This window comes from Pimephales promelas, chromosome 2, assembly GCF_988280905.1.
Source record: "Pimephales promelas chromosome 2, fPimPro1.hap1.1, whole genome shotgun sequence".
NCBI lineage: Eukaryota > Metazoa > Chordata > Actinopteri > Cypriniformes > Leuciscidae > Pimephales > Pimephales promelas.
In genome coordinates this window covers 8,525,004-8,545,624 of record NC_142770.1, presented here as the reverse complement: position 1 = coordinate 8,545,624, position 20,621 = coordinate 8,525,004, and the positions used below count along the sequence as shown (strand labels likewise).

Sequence of the window (20,621 nt, the reverse complement as noted above, 5' to 3'; positions counted from 1 at the left end):
ATCATCAAAAGCGTCAATCCGCATTGATTTCTCATCTCTAAGGAAACCATTGCAGGGAATAAAAACGACAGATATGACGGAGCGAGTTTCAGCCCTCTTTAAAGAGGTCGACCTTCGAGGAGTCTGAATCAAGGCCATCATCTCTCAAATATCATGTAAATGTAGCAGAATAACATTGTGAGACGCATGCTGCACGTATCGCACATCAACAGCCACATAGAATAAAAGAAGTGTACTCATTTCCTTTAAGTGTACTCATTTCGATGCCTTTAAAGTCATAGGAATAGGGGGAATAGGGGGAGGGGGGTTCCCATCAGATGGCCTATTGACCATGTTTGCCAAATAGACCAAATGTAATATTTTGGGCTATATGACAAGTCAAAAAATTAGACTTGTGTGCTAAATTCAAAGTCTTCTAAAGCAATAATTTTTTTAGCGATTTTCAGGCAAGCTTTTAGTCACCACATTTTGCGGATAGAGCAAGTGAAATTTGATACGGCAACAATCGTGATATGACGTCACGCTCTCGTGATGAATTCAACATAAATAGTAATTACAAATGTAAAATATATACAATCTACTCAACTTTACTGCACAAATATCATATTAATTCAGCCAAGAGGTCTGATTCTGCCGTTATTGATCTTCTAAAGTGATATCTTCAGTGAATCAGCAACTCATAACCGAACTTGAACTTTGGACTTCCGGTCTGACTCATTCGTGTGGATTGAAGTCAAAGGAACGTAAAGTGCACGTAACCTCTCCATAATCCAAAACAGACGTGGATCGACATGATGATGAGAGTGAGTAAATAATCACAGAACAGATATGAAACAACCTCATTGCTCAATTATGACAGATATTATGTTAGAATAGCTTTTTTGTAGCATATTTGTTTGTTTACTGTGCTAGCTAAAGTAGCACAATATATTCACACATTAGAACTTTGCAACTATCTTTACATTTTTATTTTACTGAGGAAAAGTTAGTTTATTCATCAGAGCATATGGATGTTTGAGCTGTTGATAAGGGTAAAGGTTTTTAGCCTTAAATAATGTGTTAATGTGATTTAGCAAAGCAGCTTAGCATGGATTTGAGTCTTTTCTATTTTCATGATGCCAGAGTTGTGTGTGCGTGTGTGTGTGTTCATAAGTCCAGAGAGCAGTTGTGAGTGGCATGAATTTAATCCAATTTCTCCATCTCCAGCACTGCGGAGCCAGCCGTAATTCACCCCAAAACATTCTTTTCCTGATGGCACGGGAGTTATGCTAGTCATAAATATGTACAGGTTGGATGTGAGGGAAAAATGTGTTAATCCCATCAATGTTTCATCATCAGATCGATGCCATTGGTATTCCCATGCTCCTGAATTTCCTCCGTCCTCAGTCCCACTCCGGGGTTAAGCGGGCCACATATCCTCATCTAAATGGGATAGTCAGAATTAGCGATAAAGCATTAGCGCAGGCCACCATGGAAACTGCTTAGCTGCTTTGTGAAAATGATGCTATTTCCAGACTTTTTTTTAAACACTCTCCAAATAGACCATGTTTTATAAGCCCTTGACAAATTCTGAGAGAAGTGATGACACTGGTTGAAAATAATTAGCTAGAAAACATGCCTAGCAACTACAGTATCATTTTCAGGCCACATTTCACTACAAAACCTATTTTTATAACTTATTTATTTTTTTAAATTACAAAACATTTCTCAATTTTATAACTAACTTACATTTTTTATAGGCCATATGTATATTTGAATCAGTCATTTAAGTCAGCCTGAACAATACAAAATGTAAAGTGCTTTCATTATACATCATATATACATTTTGTATGGTTCAAGCTGACTTAAATGACTGAGGTATAATGCTAACATTTCTTTTGCAACAGCTTCAAGTCTTCAGGGACTATTGTCTTTATGAAACCCGACTTGTCTTACAGAACTAAACATAACATAAGGTGAAAACAGAGACAAGGTAAGATTTCTGTTTCATATTCTTGGTTCCCCTAGGGGTTTGAAGAAGTGGACTAGAGGAGAGCCGCTCAGCGTTACGTCAGCTGGAGACAATAAACCGAACGGAGCCATCCATCATGAGCGCTTGATTCTGCTGACAGCACGTCAAATCCCATTGATCTCCAGGGGAACCTTCAGGATCGCTGGCGGCACTCTGATGTGACGAAAATTCAGGTTTACCTCTTTCTGGCAAACTTTATATGACATACCCCCAAAAATTATGTTAAAAACGTATGATGGTAACAAGGTTTTCTATTTCGTGTTAACCCGTCCAACTCACTGACCAATTCTAAGTGAATGATAAAAATCATTAAATGACACCAGAAAGCTTGTGGACAACTAAGGATATCGTGGGATACGATATCCCTAGTTGTCTATGATACTTTACAGTATTTTTGGGGTACTTTCTGAAAATGAAAGATTTAACCCATTGCAATTGCAAAGAAAAAGCAATCAGCACAATCTTCAGAATTTCTCCTAATTTTGTTCCACAAAAGAAATACAGGTTAGGAAAGACATAATTAACCTCACAATTTCACTTTAGATTGACGCACACACACGTTTTTTTGTTACAATAATGATTTTGGAGTACCATGGTCATTTTCTTTTCTTTTTTTTATCCTATAGATCCAAGTCCACGGTTTGGTGAAAAAAAAAAAATCATAAATTCCCCACATGCAGTGCTTCGTCACAGAAATGATTTGCCTTCGATCCTTTTATGGGATTTTCAAAATGTCATTTGAAATGGAAAGGTGGTGTGCAGTTTGGAAAAACAACTGTCACGTTCCCTTTTCTCCCCTGGCCTTTGAGTGCATACCTTCATAATGCATAAATAACTCTCCTAGGGTTTTAAAGTATTTTATTACTGGTCTAAAGTACCACTATGGCACAATTCAAAAAAGAGTCTTTCTTTTCCATCTCAGAAATCATAGTTATTGAAAAGATATGTTCAGAGGGGAGAAAATTGTATGTCAGAATGTGTGCTTCAGTGTAAAGACTGGCTCTGCACTTGTTCTCCTAGGTCATCAATTTACATATGCTTTTTTAATTGTTTGTATATAGGCCAATACAAATTACATTACCAATTTGAGCTTTTTTATCTTTTTAATTATGTAAAAATGTTCATTTGAAGCATGTGACATCCAATCTTCTTTTCCGTAATTGTTGTGAGGTCCAAAGACATTTCACAAGCTTTAAGTCTGGTGTGACCTCCCCTTTAATGTCCTAAATTGTATATCTATTAACACTGGGTGAGACTCATGTGCTATCAGTCTATTCACACCACAGAGTTGTACAGGTTTCTGTATGAATGATGTTGAGACACAGTGATCTAATTGAGAAATAATCACCTAAAGAGTTCCAGACATTTTTAGATCTGCTTTGGACTCATTAATGGTCGAGATTTGTAACACCTGCTTAGGAAAAGTGCTGTGTCAAGAAAAGAAGATTAAAGCCAAGAGTGCTTTATTTCTCAGCAAGAAAATGTCTGCACACACACACACACACTCGCAAACACATACCCTTGAGGCCCTGCCCATTATCTGTCTGACGTGTAAAATGTTCCTTGCAGCGATCGATGAAGATCAGGTCCAAGGAATTGATAACCTTATAAAGCCTGTAATTACTTTCCTTCCTCGGCAACGAGCAATAAAGTTTTTATTATGGATCTCTCCGCTCACTTCGCGAGTCTTAGACAGTGAGGGATGTTAGAAATTAAAACTCACAGACTGTGATTGTTTCACCGACTGAAAATGCACGGATACAGTTGATTGAAAGTGAACTTCGCTGATGAACAGAATTTCAAGGGCAACCTGGGCTCCTATGTCATTCTCTTCAACGTGGAGGTCTGGGAAGAAACTAATGTCCCTTCATTAGCTGTAAAACAGTAAGTCAATTTGATTGGTTTCTGATGTATGTTTTTTTTTTTTTCAATTAAGTATGTTATTTCAATGTAATCTTGATCATAAATTTGGTTGTTTTTGTATTCCTACGCTTATAGGAGCTGCGTTTGAATGAATGGAAATGGCTGGCAGAGGGATTTCCCAAGACGACAGTAAAAATGTCACCACATGAAAAGTCTTCGGTTCACACCTGGCAGGTTAGTGCGGTTCATTTAAAAAAGTGTGAACGCTGCCATCTGAATCCTGGTGCGCACCAAACAAACGGACCGAGAACCCTGAAAAATAATAGGGCTTGCTTATATAGGCATAAAACAAAAGCTATTTTAGATGTTAACATGACATTTTGATTAAAAAATTACAAGACAATATTTTCTTTTTCTTTTGGAATGATGTGCCAAACTAAATTGTTCAAAATACTCTAAGACCAAGTAACAGCAAATATAGTCAATTGTGGCTTCATATTGACAATGTTACTTGGTAAAGTTCATGGAATTGAAAAAGATTGACCTCAAGATGTCAGACATTAATCTTCCACTAAAAATCCCAATACAGCTTTCTGTCTCTCAATTCCTCCCTTTTGTAGTCCTGCTCTGGATGGAAACATTGCTAAATCAATGATAAATCCCACTGAACAAAATCATATTGATAAAACATAATGACATAATAGAGTGCGAACCCAGAAAAATCAAGTTAACGGATTTGATGTCAGTTGTCGGCCAGACACGGTTGTAGTCAGCGTGTAATTGGAAATGGAGTGAATGAATGTTGAAGTGTGGTAGCAGTTTTCGGGTTGTCCTATGTGGATGATAATTCAGCTTTGCATCACAGGAATAAAAATACATTCAAAAGCATAAAAATCCTACCGACCCCAAACTTTTTAACAGTAGTGTACATGAAACATTATTGGGGACTTCATTAAAGGGGTGATGAACTGAGAAATCAAATTTTCCTTGAGCTTTTGACATCTAAGAGGTCATCATATTATAAGAATATCCTGTAAGTTTCAGAACTGAAAACGTCCTTGTTAGTCCAATAAAAGCTTTTATTGACACCAGGCTCAGCAAACAACTTGTTTTTCAAAGTGGGGAACTATGACGTCAAAGAGGATAAAACACCAACCCTGCAGAAGAAGATCGACGCCTACTTCACCACGGCCGGTTTAGTTTTATTAAACGCATAGCTAAATAACATAGATGCCTACCTCGTGTTGACAAACCGGATCGAGCTACCGAGCACAAAATATTGTGCAGCGCCTGGTTGTGGAAGAAGACAGTCGCTGCATAAGCTTCCTCTGGATTCCAATAGGACTGCATGGATAAACTTTATTTTTAATGACGTTCCAGCTGATGAGGGTAAAATATTATCCGTCTGTTCGCTTCATTTCACTGAGGATTGTTTTGCATTTTACATTTGCAGACCGATTAAGATTAAAGAACGGTGCTGTGCCGTAGGGTTGTGACGGTGAGGATATTTTCTCACCGTTTAATCGACGTGTGACAACACCGGTAATACCGGTGTCATCGCCGGGGGCTTTTAAATCGCTAATTTAAAGGCAAACGTAAAATGCGCACGTTTTCACGGGCATACATAACGGTGCGGTAGTGCGGGAAAGAACTGTTTTGTTATTGTGCCCTGAATATGCGCTAGTCGAAAACGAAACTAACTTTTGATTGACCGACATGTGATCTGACCAATCAAAATCCACCATTTTTGTCCGACAAAGCAGTCAGGAGAGTTATGGATTAACGTCGGTGGAACTTTGCTTTATCAGGCAATTTGTCACGACACAGTAAAGAGCCACAAAACGGTAGGCCTATTTATTGTTTGATTTTCTTTGACTCACCAAATTTGAAAGTTGAGACTGTTTCATATTAAATATTACCTGCGCGGTCCTGTCTGTCAACGCGTTGTCCAACATGACATCATGACTTTTGCGTAAACATATACGCCACTTTCGAGTCAGGTGGCATGTTATCTCTACGCATTTTGAGCTATCCGCGTGTATCCGCGTGTATGCGTATATGTCTACGCCATTAACGTCCGCGTCATTCCGCGTGTCCGTACACGCAGTCAAATCTCCAGTCATAAATGCCATTAACCCCAGTGACGGTTAGGTTTAGGGACGGGGTTGAGGTAAGTCATATATTTATATAACGTCAAGTCAACGGCGTTCATAAACACGCTGAAAGGCGATTATGCGTCTTGATAGCACGCCAAAAATGGAAATACGAATTGGCGTGTCATACACACGCTACTTCATGAGATCAGCCTGCGTTGTCAGTGTCCTCTGTTTTTCACTGCTTGAGAACATGGGTTGAATCCGAAATCGGCCCCCTAAACCGTCATTTACTAGGCCTATTCCCTACATTAGTTCACTAATACTGTTCACTTGAAAATAGGCTATTCATTTTGATGTTTTTGAATGCAAAAACCAAGCGTATGTCATGAACACAAGTTGACCTCAGACAACAATATAATATTTAAAAAGCCAGTTCATGACCCCTTTAAGTTTTGAAGGAGCTATGTCTGAGCACTAACATTTTCATCTGGACATTGGGAAATAGCTGTAGAAATTCTCAAACAGTTCTTGAAGGAATTACCTTATTACCGGGATGTACATGTTCATTCTGAAGTGAACCAATAACTTCTCTCTCAGAAATCATGGTTCCTTCCAAGTCAGACGTGAGCCATATATGACAAATGAGAAGCGACAGGCTTCGTTTCGAGCCGGTCTGTAGCGAGCACATGCCTTTCTGATAGAGCAAATCCATTTCAACTCTATTGAAAGTATCAAAAGAATAGATATGTGTTCATTTCATACTCGGCTCGAGAGCTCAAAGTAATCTGGGCTTAGCGAGTCCCTCTCATGAGAAGCACGAGAGGGAGGGCGAAGAGGATAGAAACTGTTCAAACAAAGTGAAGTGGATGAGACATTAAATTAGAAATGTTCTATTTGGCGGCCTGGTGGATTCCAACTGACGCGAGTATGAAAGGGCTTTACATAATCGTGAAACAAAAGGTGAAAGACTGGCACGGCTTTAGCTAGTTGTTTCACCCCGGAATTCGCATTGGCTGCTGTAATGAAGACGTCCTCGGTGACATTGTGCGGCCACGGCGTTGCTAAAGGAAAAGAGGTTGAGTGGCCGCTATTTGAAAAGCCATTATGGCTTTGATATGTCACGGCCGTGTGAGGTTCTGTAGGATAAGCAGTTCCCTTCGCAAATTGCACAACAGAGAGAGAAAGTACTTGCAGAAGACTTTGTTCAGTGGAGCGTAGCCGTTAGAGCACTAGGTTATGAAGTTTAATATTTTTTGGCGGCCATTCAAAGAAAATAACACAAGACGGATGCTAGGTCCCTACTGGCAAACACGGCACAATCCTCAATACTCTTCTGAATGTCACAGAGAACGAGTGTGTGTGTCTCAGTGGACAAAGTGTGGTGTTTTCATTCCTCTGTGCGCTAGTTATTATGAGGGGCTGGATAGCATGGCGTATTAGCATGATAGCTTGGAGATGCTAGTGTCATGCAAGATCAATGTGCTAAGACTGGATATTTTAGTCATTACTTCATTATAAATGATTATAATTGCTTTATCAATCATACAAGTTTGTTCATGCATTTTAATTTGCATATAACTATATTCACCTATAGGAAAACACCTTGAAACCCTAACAACACCACAGCAACTCTTTGGCAACATGGCAAGATTTTTACCACAACAATTGCTATTTATTGTTAACTAATTACTCAATTGTTGAGTTAATTAATTCAAATTGTGTCAATATCACATTACACTGTATTATCGAAGCTAAAAAATGGATAAATGTTCCCTGTGCTTTGAGTTAGCCTTCGATTAGCAAGCTAACAGCTTGCTGGCTTAGCATAGAGCTGCTAGTCCTTTTGTTAACTACAACAAGAAATCACGATAACGTGCTATGTTTTTGGACAGGCATTGAGGATGCACCATCTGGATCCTAAAAGCAAATATCTACAATGAAAGTCATTCAAAATTAGATATGAAATCTTTTGCAGTTTACCAGGCCCAGTTCTTTTTGGAGGGCTCCTTTTTAAAATGTAAGACTCATCTGAAGTCAAAGATATAATACTCAAAAAATTATATAAGGCAACAGTTAAAGTCGCTTTAAAGTAAAGGAAAGAAGTGAACAAAAGAAAGACAATGTAGATAAATGAGCCTGGAGTTTTAATGAATACCTTTGTTGTTCTTTTGAAATTTAAAGTAGATCCCATCCCTCGTTCCTCAACTTGATGAAGAAAACAGCCTGCCACGGTCTGAGCAGAGGCGGAGCGATCTGTCTTCATCGAACCACAGAGGAACGGATTCCTCTACGGGGGAAAAGTGCTAATTGCAGTTAAACTTTTTCGCTAAAGTGCCGTCGCTGCGAACAATCAGTCGCTCTGCCGCAGACAATAGAGACAAATCAAGGAAAACTCAACCTACATAAAACAATTAACCATCCAAACATCCGCCCTGCTCGCAGAGGGTATTGTCTTCGGTGATGAATAGTCTACTTGAGGTAAGAGGTGAATAAGTCTCAAAAGGTTTTCTATGGTGCCTTTTTTGCATTTCCTTGTTTTCCGAATAGAAAACTTTAGACTTGCGGCATAAACTTGCGGTCCATTTTGCAGCTTATTCTTGTCAAGAACCACTTATTTCAACAGGAAGTGACTGTTTAATTGACATTTAACGTGATTATTAGTTCACAGATTGTATTCGGCACAATACTTAAAATTCAAACAACAACTAATCTGATTTGACTTGGACACACACACACAAATCAGCTTTTTTTTATCCCTATTTGAACAAAGCCCATAGAGAAGAGTTTTAATGTAAAAGGGTTTTTTGAGTGCTTGGGTATCAGAGTATGTGTGTGTGTGTGCGCATATGTTGTTGAGCAAGCATACTCTACACTGCAGTTTATCAAATCACACCTTCAAGGTCACTATTACAGCACAGCCTCTCTCTCTCTTTCTGTCTCTCTCTCTCTCTCTCTCTCTCTTCGTCTACTTCTCTCTCTCTTTCCATTTCCTCTGGAGCATTTTTCAGTTGTGCTCTGTTTTCTCAATGAGATAACGTACCGTTTTACCCAGCTGTCTCCGCAGCTTTAAATGCATGACTACCCATTCCAATCTCCCTATTGGGGAACAGAATGAGTCTACTTTACTTCAGTGGGGTCCGCCGCAGGCCAGCGAGCCTCTCCAGGGGACAATGCGTTTAAACGCGACGTATCCCACTGGCCCCAGCTGGAGAGATTTCACAAATCATCATATCAGAAGCAAAAAATATGCGTAATCATGAGACACTGTCATTTTTCATTACATGTAGTGGTAGAGATATCAGAGGCATACGTCGTACACTGATTCTTCTGAATGAAACATGGGTTTTGCCTGCTGTTAATTGAAAAAAAAATGGCTGCATTAATCTGAGATGATCACTAGAATGTACCACTTAATTTTATTTTCATCTTTATTTTTAACTATGCCATGATCTCAGTATGACCCAGTATAAACTGATATATGGGCAGTCAAGGTATAAAAATGGGATTAGAATTAATCATCAAATTCATTAAATTAATTGCATTATTTTATGACTTTATTTCTGTTAAGATTAATTCTTGACAGCCCTAATCAAATCTATATTAAAATACATAATAAAAAAGCAGAAATATAGTTATATATCATATAAATTAGCTGTCGCAAGATGAAGACAGACTGAAGACAGAATCGATATAGTTTGATAAAACAAAAAGGAAGATATACGTAACAGTGTGCACTAACACAAATAATAACATACAACTGAAGAGTGAACAAGGAGGAACTTAGGCTATGTTTATACGGAAACAATCTGAGAAAACACAAAAGTGACGTTGCGTTATCAATTTTTATTCTGCGTTTAGATTAACTTTATGGGTGGGAAATCCGCGTGTATTTAGTGTGTGAAATTCGATGTAGTATACACTCCAGGCGGCTAGGTGGCAATGTGGAGCACTGCCACACAACAACACCAAGCGCGCCTGCGTACAACCTTCACTGTCTAGCAGACTTTCACTGTCTAGCACAACCTTCACTGTCTAGCAGACGTTTTTAACATTTAGACGGGAACGCGACAGTGGAACGCTTTTTTAAGATTTCCACTCTGGAGGGTGGTTTCACTTTTTTGTGTTTTTAAGCCCCAAAAACGCTGTCGCCTTGTAAACCGATAAAATATTTTTACGTTTTCACCCGCGAGTATTCTCGTGTAAACAGGGCCTGATAATGAGATGATAACGTACAGGTGTGATGATTAGATGAGTGTCTATGACAACTGATGATTGGCGGGAAAATCAAACAAAAGAACATGTGACTGATGAGAACCAACTGAAAGTCCATGAAAACACACTAACTCAACATAACTGTGATAGTAGCAATGTTTCCTGACATAATATAAAATAAAGATAAAATAAAGATGTTATGAAAATGTATCGAATAATTTTTTTGTCGATAATATCATATATTTATATTAAATACAGACAATACTAAATTCAATCTTCATCGTGAAGTTCAAGTAACAGACCTGACAAATCATTAACATATAGTTAATTTAATGTCTGTTACTCAAATCGTAAATAAATGGTTTGGTATGTTTTGCAAATGCTGAGTAGCACCGTATTAGTTACTAGCAGAATCAGAACATGTGTGATATGCAAATATGCAATTTTAACATGACAGTTTGACCAAACTTTCACCATCAAAGCAGACCGTAATTATAAATTTATATTTTATAGTTGTCACATAGAATGAGATATAAAATGTCAGGAGGTAAAAACAGCGATATAGGGGATTTTGAATCTTTTATAAATAGTTACCGTATTGATTGTTTCAAATATGTGCATCTGGCATTTGAGTGCTAATGCACCTGAGTCCCTGAAACAGCATGCATGATAAAATAATCCTGTGTGGAGCCAATAATGCTAATCAATACACTTCCAGGCTTGGCTGCTAACATTAGCTTGAAAGGCTAAAGTGGCTAGATCTTCGAGAATAAATTCATTGCATCAGCTGGGAGTTGTTTTGCTTTTGCTTGCATTTGTGTGTAATCAAACGGACAGGTAGTCCCGGTTGACTCATTTAGTTCTGTTGTTGTTGGTTTATTTTAACCGTGTTCTTGGCTATTTGTTCATTTATGTGTGTGTGCATGTTGCCATTTTATGCTCATTATCTCAACGGGCTGCTAGGAAAGATCTGCTTGGAGAAAGTCTCTCACTACCTCTTAGCCATTTTGTTTTGTTTTTTTTTGTAAATGAGAGAAAACACAGCCCCTGATCAGGCTATCAGTGCTCCTCCGAGCATGAGAAAGCTAACATAATGAACGATCAAAGGAAACAAGCTAACTTGCTAATGCAGGAGCAGTACGCCGTACATGGTTTTGCGGCAACTATTTTGGTAGCACAAACAAACACTAAAACTTCAGCTGTTTAAAATATTTAGGCCAGTGTGTGTCTTGATTTTAAACTACTTTCTCCTATATTCCAGCTTAATGTGCAGACTTCTTGAGCTTGCTGAGTCTCTTTGCCTCTATTTGCTAACAAATGTCAATACTTGACCGCCATTTCATACTTGCGTTATTAGCCATCTAGTAGAAACGCTAACAAATAAAACATTAGAAATATGTCATTGAGCTGACTGTATGACACTTTCAAGATAAATATGAAAAAATAGTAAATTGCATTTCATTAAGATGTGCAAAAAACGTTTGATCCAAAAGATGACGAATTTAGTAGCCTGGTTAAAACCAGACCATTTTCAATTGTAACTGAGTTATGGTCTGGCAAAGCATAATAGACAAATCATTTCCAGAGGGGGGTCGCCAACAGAAGTCGCGGATAGACCTAAAACCAATCAAAGCGATGAAAGAGATGACGTATGCAGAGGGGCGGAGAAACATCTCCGAGTGTTGTTCTTTGCTTGGTTTTTTTTTTAAAAAGGAAACGTTCAAATCGCTTTAAACGGAGGTGATAGCTGATTCGAACGAGTGATGTTCGACGGCGGCAGCCATCTTTGTAAAGGCCATTGCACACTGAGTCCGAAATTCGCATCCGAAATTTTCGCACGTAAAAAAAAAATTCGACCTCACGTTATGTCAGTCACGCTTGCACACCGCCTCCGAAACTTTCATCCGTCATAAAATGAATCGGATCGGGTTCGATTTTCTGCGTTTTACGCATCCAAAGCCAGCATTTTGAGAGGTCTTTTGACAATTCAGGGCCGGGGGAGCTCGTCCTCAAATCATTGCACATATGCGCCGTGCTTTCAGTTTCGGTTTTCAATTCGATCAAGTGTTTATGTTCTCTTCTCTATATTGGATTATGAAATTAATAAACCTCCCCTTTCAATCAGATTGAAATTTAGGATCGAATAAGGTGTGATTGAGCAGACTATTCGATAACTAATGTATTATTTGGGCACAGTATATACACAATATATAAACAATAACAGCCTAGCTGTTCTGTCTGCCCAGCGCTTCCACCGGGCCGCGCACGGGTGTGTGTGTGTTTGTGTGTGTGTCCATACCTGGTCCATACCAGACACACTGCCAGTCTCCGTTCAGAATCGATTGGTTCACGGAAATTGGTGGTCTTGTTTTTAATATGTGGCTCCAGAATCGCTAGCAAAGCATCAAACTGTCCCACTGACATTCTGAGGTAAATTTTAAATCGCTCAGGATAAATTCGTAACTCCTTGATAAGGTGGAACTCTCCTTTCTCTCGGCGCAATTTCAGGATTGGATGGACGTAATATTTTCTCTTTCTTCTCTTTTTTTAATAAGAGAGAGGGCAAAAATCATCCTCACTGCTTGACGAATCCATTTGGTATTTTTGCGTTTTTTCCCGCAAAGGTTTAATAAATACGCAACGGACTCGGTGTGCAAGGTTTCTATGCGTGACGAATTTTTAGGCTGACGAACACGAAAATACGCATACGAAAATTTCGTACTCAGTGTGCAATGGCCTAAATGTAGGCTAAAAAATTTGCTTCAAAATCTCAGCGCTGTCATCATCGTGTAAAGCCCGCCCCAAAGCTTCTGATTGGTGCCTCGATTTTGACGGATTGGAAATGGGCTTGAATGAGCTATTTGCCAGACTAACTTTCAGAGCAAATCTAAATTTTCCCAGGCTACGAATTTAGTATTGTTTAATGTAAACACAATAACTTGTTTTGAAAAAAAAAAGGAAAAGCAAAAAGCATTTTAAGTATAAAAATTTCCAGAAACTCTCTGTTGTTTTAATTATATCAATGCAGCCTGAAACTGTTGACCAGTTTGGTTGCACAGTCCTCACCAAATCTCTATTCCATGTTAACAGAATTTAAGACTCCAATATGACCCATTTTAGCAGGGAAACTCCCATAAGCATGATCAATTGTTGCTGCCACGTTTCTGTAGCTCATCTCATTATGGATTCTTATCACCGTGAGAAGTCTCCATGTGCAGTATGAGAGAGTAAGATAAGGTTGGGGTTTAAAATAATTTTAGGCCTGGCCATTGTGATAAAAAAAAATATAGCCTCTTCCTCTTATCTCTCAAGAGCAAGAGAGAAATCATCTGATGTAAAGGTATGTTTTTACAGAAAGACACTAAAGAATGCTGTTTTGTTATTGGTTGAGCTGTTGAGCAGCTTGGCTGTCATTGGTTCACTCATTCCATGCTTCACTCTTATTGGTTCACACGTCGCCATGCCCATAACGACGACTGTTAAGGATTACCAGAGAGCTGTGAGAGCCACTGTTTACATTTGTGAGATACCCTCAGGTTTCTGTTTACCTCAGATGCTATGGATCCCTGCAGTTATGTGTCCTTTTCGTTTTTTGTGTGGTTCTCAGGCTAATATTGGGGGGGGTTAGCCACAGGAAGTTAAATCACTAAAGAGTAGTAGGCAAAGGAGGGTATATGTCTCTCCTGGCCCACCATATGGTGAGTGACACTTCCTATTAGGACAAAATGAAGAGTGTGATCATTAAATGATGGGCAAAAAAAAGGATTGATGGCTTTAATGACTTCAAGGCTCAAGGAGGGAAATAACAACAGTTTAAAGGGGGAAAGACTCATTATAAAAAAAAGAGTAACACTAACATACATAAAACACGATAATATAGCTAGCATTGTGCCCCTGATAGAAATGTTTTGTAGATTTAAATTTTCTGAAATATGCTATATTTTTAAGGATTTTACCATTTTTACATTTTCTAGAGTTATATCAATGTTTCATCAGATTTATACACATACGACACAGTATGACTCTGAATTGACAGTAGTTGTATCTACTTTTAAAGCTGTCTCTTATATATAGTTATACAAGTTATAACTTATATGAACTATATATAGTTCATATAAGTTATTTTAATTAATATGGACTTTATTCAGAATTGTGGCAGACTGTTCTCATGAAATGGCGTATGTATGACAAGCCAATTCGTATTTCCATTTTTGGCATGCTATCAACGTGCATAATCGCTTTTCAGTGTGTTTATGAACACCGTTGACTTAGCATTACATTACTGTATATATAAATATATGACCTACCCCAACCCCGTCCCTAAACATACCCGTAACTGAGGTTAATAGCATTTATGAGTGTTCCCCTACCATCATAGGAAAAAAAAATATCGCACCACAGATGTAGATCTACATTTTGCTTCATTTCGCTCGGACATTTAACGGCGTGTACATACACGCGGAATCACTCGGACATTTAACGGCGTGACCTACACGCGGATAGCTCAAAATGCGTTTTTAGACAACACGCCACTTGACTTGAAAGTGGCTTGTATGTTTACGCAAAAGTCATGATGTCATGTTGGTTGTGGTTATATTTAATTTAACCCTTAAAAGCATGAATGTTTCACCAATCATTATTACACATTAGGGTCTTTTTTAGCTACCCGGGTCTATATCTAACACGGATGGATCTCTACCCGTCGCGATAATATATAACTCTCCTGATTAGAGTAACAATTACAGAAGAATAAAATAAAGCATATTTTGTTACCTTTTGGAGCTCAGAAGGGTTCAGTTTAAGCAGATGTTACCAATACCATTCCATCACTGTCCTTGTCAGATCTCATTTCCCAGTACATTCAGCATCTAGTTCATATTCGCAATCTCAAACACATTCTCAAAACTATCATTTTCAGCTTCTTCAAAATCATTATTTTGATCGCTGACAACTTCTTCGCCAGATCCACCATCAAGTTACAGTGACACTAATATTGGATTGCGTTTATTGCGTTTAGTACTTGCTCTGCAGTAAATCACTGAGTTATTTCCAGTTTTGCTGATGATACTTCCTAATCTTTTGTTTTCTGCCTGCGATAACTATGAGTGAAACGCCACTTCATCATTGTGTATCAGACATTGCCACCTTGTAGAGTTAAGGTGAATTGCACTTATTCATTCATCAAAGATTCAATTATTGTTGTGCAGTGTTGTGCAAGTTACTTCCAAACTGTAATACATTAGGTATTACTTGTTACTGTTATTTAAAAGTAATTCATTACCTTACAATATTACTGTCCCAGAATTGTAATGCGTTACATTACTCATGTATTACTTTTGAGTTACTTTCACCAAAATAACTAAGTAGAACTTAACTTTTGGGCTGTAACGATATGCAATATGAAACCGAAATCGCGATTCGCCACACGACTCAGATCAACGAACCTACAGAATCGCGACACACTTCTTCCAACTCCAGTGTTATTCTCCTTACCGTCCAGATCCAATGCCGCCTTATCTTTAAATTAGGCTATTAGTATTATTTGAAGTTAACATTATAAAATACGTAGACCTACACCACCAGTGTTGGGAGTAACGCATTACAAAAGTAATACATTACAGTAACATATTACTTTTTGCTGTAACGCAGTAGTGTAAGGCATTACTAATCAATTTTCAGTAATATTTTACTCGTTACATGTTCAGTGAGGCTTGTATTACAGTTGTATTACAGTGTATTGTCTGTTTTGTTTTGTGGTGTAGGTCTACGTATTTTATAATGTTAACTTCAAATAATACTAATAGCCTAATTTAAAGATAAGGCAGCAGTGGATATGGACGGTAAGGAGAATAACGCTGGAGTTGGAAGAGGTGTGTCGCGATTCTGTAGGTTCGTTGATCTGAGTCGTGTGGCGAATCGCAAAAAGTAATATGTTACTGTAATGTATTACTTTTGTAATGCGTTACTCCCAACACTGTTGTTGTGTAAAAATATACTCGGGTTGTTTTACAAAAAAAAAAATTATAGAAAAGAGTTATTCTTTTATAATTGTGTTCTTTTTTCTTGTTATATTGTTTGCAATGAATTGATTGAGGAATACTAATAAGGTTAATGTCTAACTTTAATCCCCCAAAACATTATTTTCAACGTTTCATCAACTTGATAAAATGCCACCCAGCTGGCATTCGACTGACATTAAACGTTTAAATGTTGTTGAAATAATGTCAGTTTATGAAAAAACATAATTTCAACGTCAAAACAACGTTGAACACCAAATAGTTGGTATGGATTCAACATATAAATATCAAACATTTTTGAGGTGCACGTCAAATCAACATTATTTTCAAGCTTAAAATTCAACGGTTTTCCAACTGCGTTGATTCAACAGGGACTCGACGTTAAAATGCCAGCTGGGCAGTCTGGATGCCGCCAGTATTTTTCCTCTCTGATTTTTAAAGTATAAGTCAAACCACAATTCATAACCTAATAAATATTAATGAGCTAGGTTATTTTGTGACATTGCCACAAAACAAAGTGATACCTATGATGTGAAGCAATATTTGTTATTTTCTTTCCACCAATTCTCTCTCTTTCCCTCCCTCTCTTCACACCTTCAGTCTATGACTACATATTGCAAAATTTTAAGTGAAGGTCTGTCAGGATGATGCTAACAGGACATCACTGAGGTGCAACTTCCTGCCCCAATCTGCTAATGAGCAGCAAGCCTTGCCAAGATCGTGCTCTGTCAGGTGCGGTGACAAGTAATATTAGTTTTCTTGCCTATAATTAAATCTAAAGTGGCCCAGTAGTCTAGGGCATAATTGGACGCTTGGTTTGCGAGTTATCAGAACCAAAGTTCATCATAACAAACACGTCTGGATGGGTAAGTTTAATTCCCTCTGCTGTACGGCTGTGCCCTGCGTGAACACATTTTCACAATTAATTTCCTAAGGGTGACAGGGTGACAAACACGTTGCGTCCCAACGTTCACATATTTTTGGCCAGAATAAGCTCTTTCGTGGGCATATTTTGTGGTTAGGCTTTGCAAAAACTAGATGCAACGGTTCTGAGGGAATCCAAACCACATAATTTCCGATCTCAGTTTAGTTTTCTGTTAATCTGATGAAGATGGATGGACGCCTTCATCTTCAAAGTGTCTCTCTTGTATTGCTTTTTAGGGGCACATCTTTATCTGCAAGGCTAATGTCTTCTTGAAGTTCATGGATCCTCCTGAGGTACAGACAGCAGAGGAGAGATGACTCGATGTGTTGAATATCTGATGCCTTCCTCTTTTCCCGCTGTGGCCATTACTCACCTCCTCGGAGATGATTGCAGAAGCCACAACAGACGCAAAAGAGACTGACACAGAGACGCTGTGTGAGTTACATCTCAAAAATACACACATTATGAATGATTACTTTAACAGGAGGGATCATAGCGCTCACTCTCCGTCTCTGTTTTGTTCCTTCCTTTGAGCCTTTTGTGTCTTGTGTGTGTCTGTAAAAGTAGAAAGGAAATCATTCAAGTGAGGACAGAAGCAAAACTGTGAAAAGTTAAGCAAGAACGGAAATTACTGCAACTTTAAAGTCAACTTGAAATTGGCTCAATTTACTTTAATGCACATTATTCCAAAGAAAAACATATTTGATGCTTCAAATTGGACTTGCTTTGCCTCTGAAACGTTTTTTTGCTTCTATGCTGACATCAATTCTGCCCCTTCCCACTTCAACATGTTTTACCATTCAATCAATTCTCAACAAATTTTAGTGTAAGAGTGTAAGTAAGAGTGTATTACACTATACCTGAAATATTATTCTCATCCATGTTAAGATTTTTAAATTGTGCTTTGAAGTGTCGCACGAGGTTTGATGCCGGTTATTTGCAGTGAATAACATCCTAAATATTTTTGCCTTTTAGGAACTTGACAGTAATATTCTTCAGAATGACTCGTTTTATGTTCCATGGTAAAATTATAACAGCAAATGGGTTTGTATGTAATGAAGTGAGGGTGAGTAAATGATGGCAGATTTCATTTTTGTATGAGCTACCTTTAATTGGCATGAAAATGGTTACTAAAAATATGCTTAATTTTCTTTTGTTCTTTTTGATTTCAGGATGATTTGTGACCTGGGTTTGTTTTTATGAGATTCACAACTTCATTAATGGGTTTCGATCAGAACTGTGTTTCCTATAAAATGAGAAGAAAAAAAATCAAAGGCAACAAAATGTATTTGTACTCATTACAACCATCTCGCTGTGAAAGACCAGCGCTGATCCCTGAGATGTCAATTATGATCATCTCTCTTTCATAATGCACAAAAAACATGAGTCAGGGATTACAAGGAAGTCAAAAAAAGCGAGAGAGCGCCGACTATATGGCCTCTAAAGACTGCAGAGGTTTTAGGATGTATAATAAGCTGTGTCCCTCGCCATGGCTTTAATTGGCTCAGTTTCTCTTTTGTGTCAGATATCACAATACCATGAATTAAGGGCTGCTTTATTACCGCCTGCATCTCCGCCGCACGAGCTCTCCCTGACTAATTGAAAAGTGGTGGAACAAGGAAAGCAATTTACTCACCTAGAAATTACTTTTCATGATAACAATGCCATTTTTCAAAGCCAGGCGCTCCCATCCAGTCCTACTTCTTAAGAGGGAACCATTATTTGTGTTGGAGGGAAGAGAAAGTCCATTTGCATTACATTACAAGTCCAATTGGCACCCGGCAATGAGGAAGAGTATGGAGGGAAGAAAGTGAGAGATACATATTTCACACTGTCTTGGAAAAATCTTGCACTTTGTGCTTAAGTTGCGCTGATACTGTGTTATTGGGGGGAAAAAACACTACATATAAATCATTTTTAATTGATTTTTTTTGTGTGTGTGTGTGCTACTTCTATTTATATGCAGAAGAATGGGAAAGGCAGGACTTAGAAATGTTGCAAGCCAAATTTAGTCACATTAGCCAAATGCGCACCCCAAAAGGTAACGCAATTACTCACAGTCATATTTTTTTTAAATATTTTATTTATGCTTCCCTGCCATTGACAGAATTTTCAGACAACTGTTAAACGGTATAGGGAGCGCTATTATGCATCTTCTGAAATAGTTCATAATCTTCTGATCCAAAAATTAATGAAGAAGAAGCAGAAACAAGCGATAGAAGAACTTTGTAAGCTATAATGCCATCATCAAACATTAAACAGCATCAAAACTGCCTAATTTTACCGAATGAAATGTCGACCCTGGACGAGATATAGGACTGTGCAAGCTTTGGGGGAGTTGAAGGACTCGATCTACTCCATCTTTGTATCATTGTTCTGAATCCGATCCATATGAAATCTCTCAAAAACACGATTTAACTTTTTTTATGAAACTTTACCACATTCATGTGTTGATAAAGAAAAATAATGCAGAGGGAAATGAGGGAAACTCTGGGTTTTCTGTTTGAGAATGGGAAGTATGTCAAACCTGAGAAAGCAGGGGAGGTCAAGCCTGTTTCTGAAAGAGAGGTAACTTATACCAGAGATTATTTATATAGAGACATGCCACTTCCTCAATCCTTAATACAGCTATATAGGGAAAACCCGTAACACCAAAGATGGCGGTTGTATGCACATGCCGCGCCCCTCCAGCAGGAAAGCCAATCGTCTGCTTTTAACAGTCAAGCTGGGAAACATTTAAGCCTATTGTCTGGTTCCACCAACGCATGCGCACAGTTGAGGTTTGCGACAGAGGAAACTACGTTAATGTTTGAAAAGGCGGCAGATTTGATGCAGTGTATGTGTCAGTTGTGTAAATATCAAGACATCCCAAGTTTCCCGGAAGTTCCGTGAGTCTCCCTCAGATTGATAGCAGCTCCCTGATGACCGCAAATTAGTTCAAATCTCCCGGAATCTAGAGCAAATGAGCAGTAGCGCCCATGACAGAGAGCGAATGAACCCTGGCACATGCATAGTAAAAGTATAACCTGTGGGGGGAAAGGCGTTTTAAACCTTATTTTGGGGCAAAGTCGAACTTTTTCAGCGATGATTTTTTTTTTTTTTTTTTAATCGTATTTTTCTGCTGTTTCTATACTGACACTGGCTGGTAACTTTAAAAAAAAAAAAACAACAACACTGATGCGGAAAGAGTTAATAGTTGTCCAATAAAGCATAAGTATAGGCAAATGCTATCCCTGTTGATCAGTGTGCAGTGACAGCACAAAACATCATGCATTTAATTTAGCTGCAAAAATTTGTGACAAATATCAAAAAAATGTTTTACATAGGCTATGTGTTTACAATCAAATTAATGTATGAATTAATTTTTTAACTTTTCAAAATCATGAAACATTTTTGAGTTTCTAAAAAAAACAGTTAAATAAACCAACGGGTTTCGTCGCTTTTTTTAAGTTGTGTTAAATATTTATTTTGCTATAAATGTAAAAAAATATTGTAAA

General features: G+C 38.1%; 1 long non-coding RNA gene across 3 annotated transcripts; it reads left to right on the top strand.

The window, feature by feature from the left end:
- The first annotated feature begins 695 nt into the window (after window positions 1-695).
- Window positions 696-20,555, top strand: LOC120486231 (uncharacterized). 3 transcript variants are annotated; one of them, XR_016169566.1, is made up of 7 exons: window positions 696-803; window positions 2,008-2,184; window positions 2,638-3,895; window positions 4,010-4,108; window positions 17,361-17,559; window positions 18,100-18,190; window positions 18,297-20,555. It is a non-coding gene; the product is annotated as an uncharacterized LOC120486231 (long non-coding RNA). The 3 variants fall into 3 exon arrangements; XR_016169565.1 differs by having other exon boundaries at window positions 18,100-20,555; XR_016169567.1 differs by lacking the exons at window positions 18,100-18,190; window positions 18,297-20,555 and adding an exon at window positions 17,692-18,087.
- Window positions 20,556-20,621: the final 66 nt, after the last annotated feature.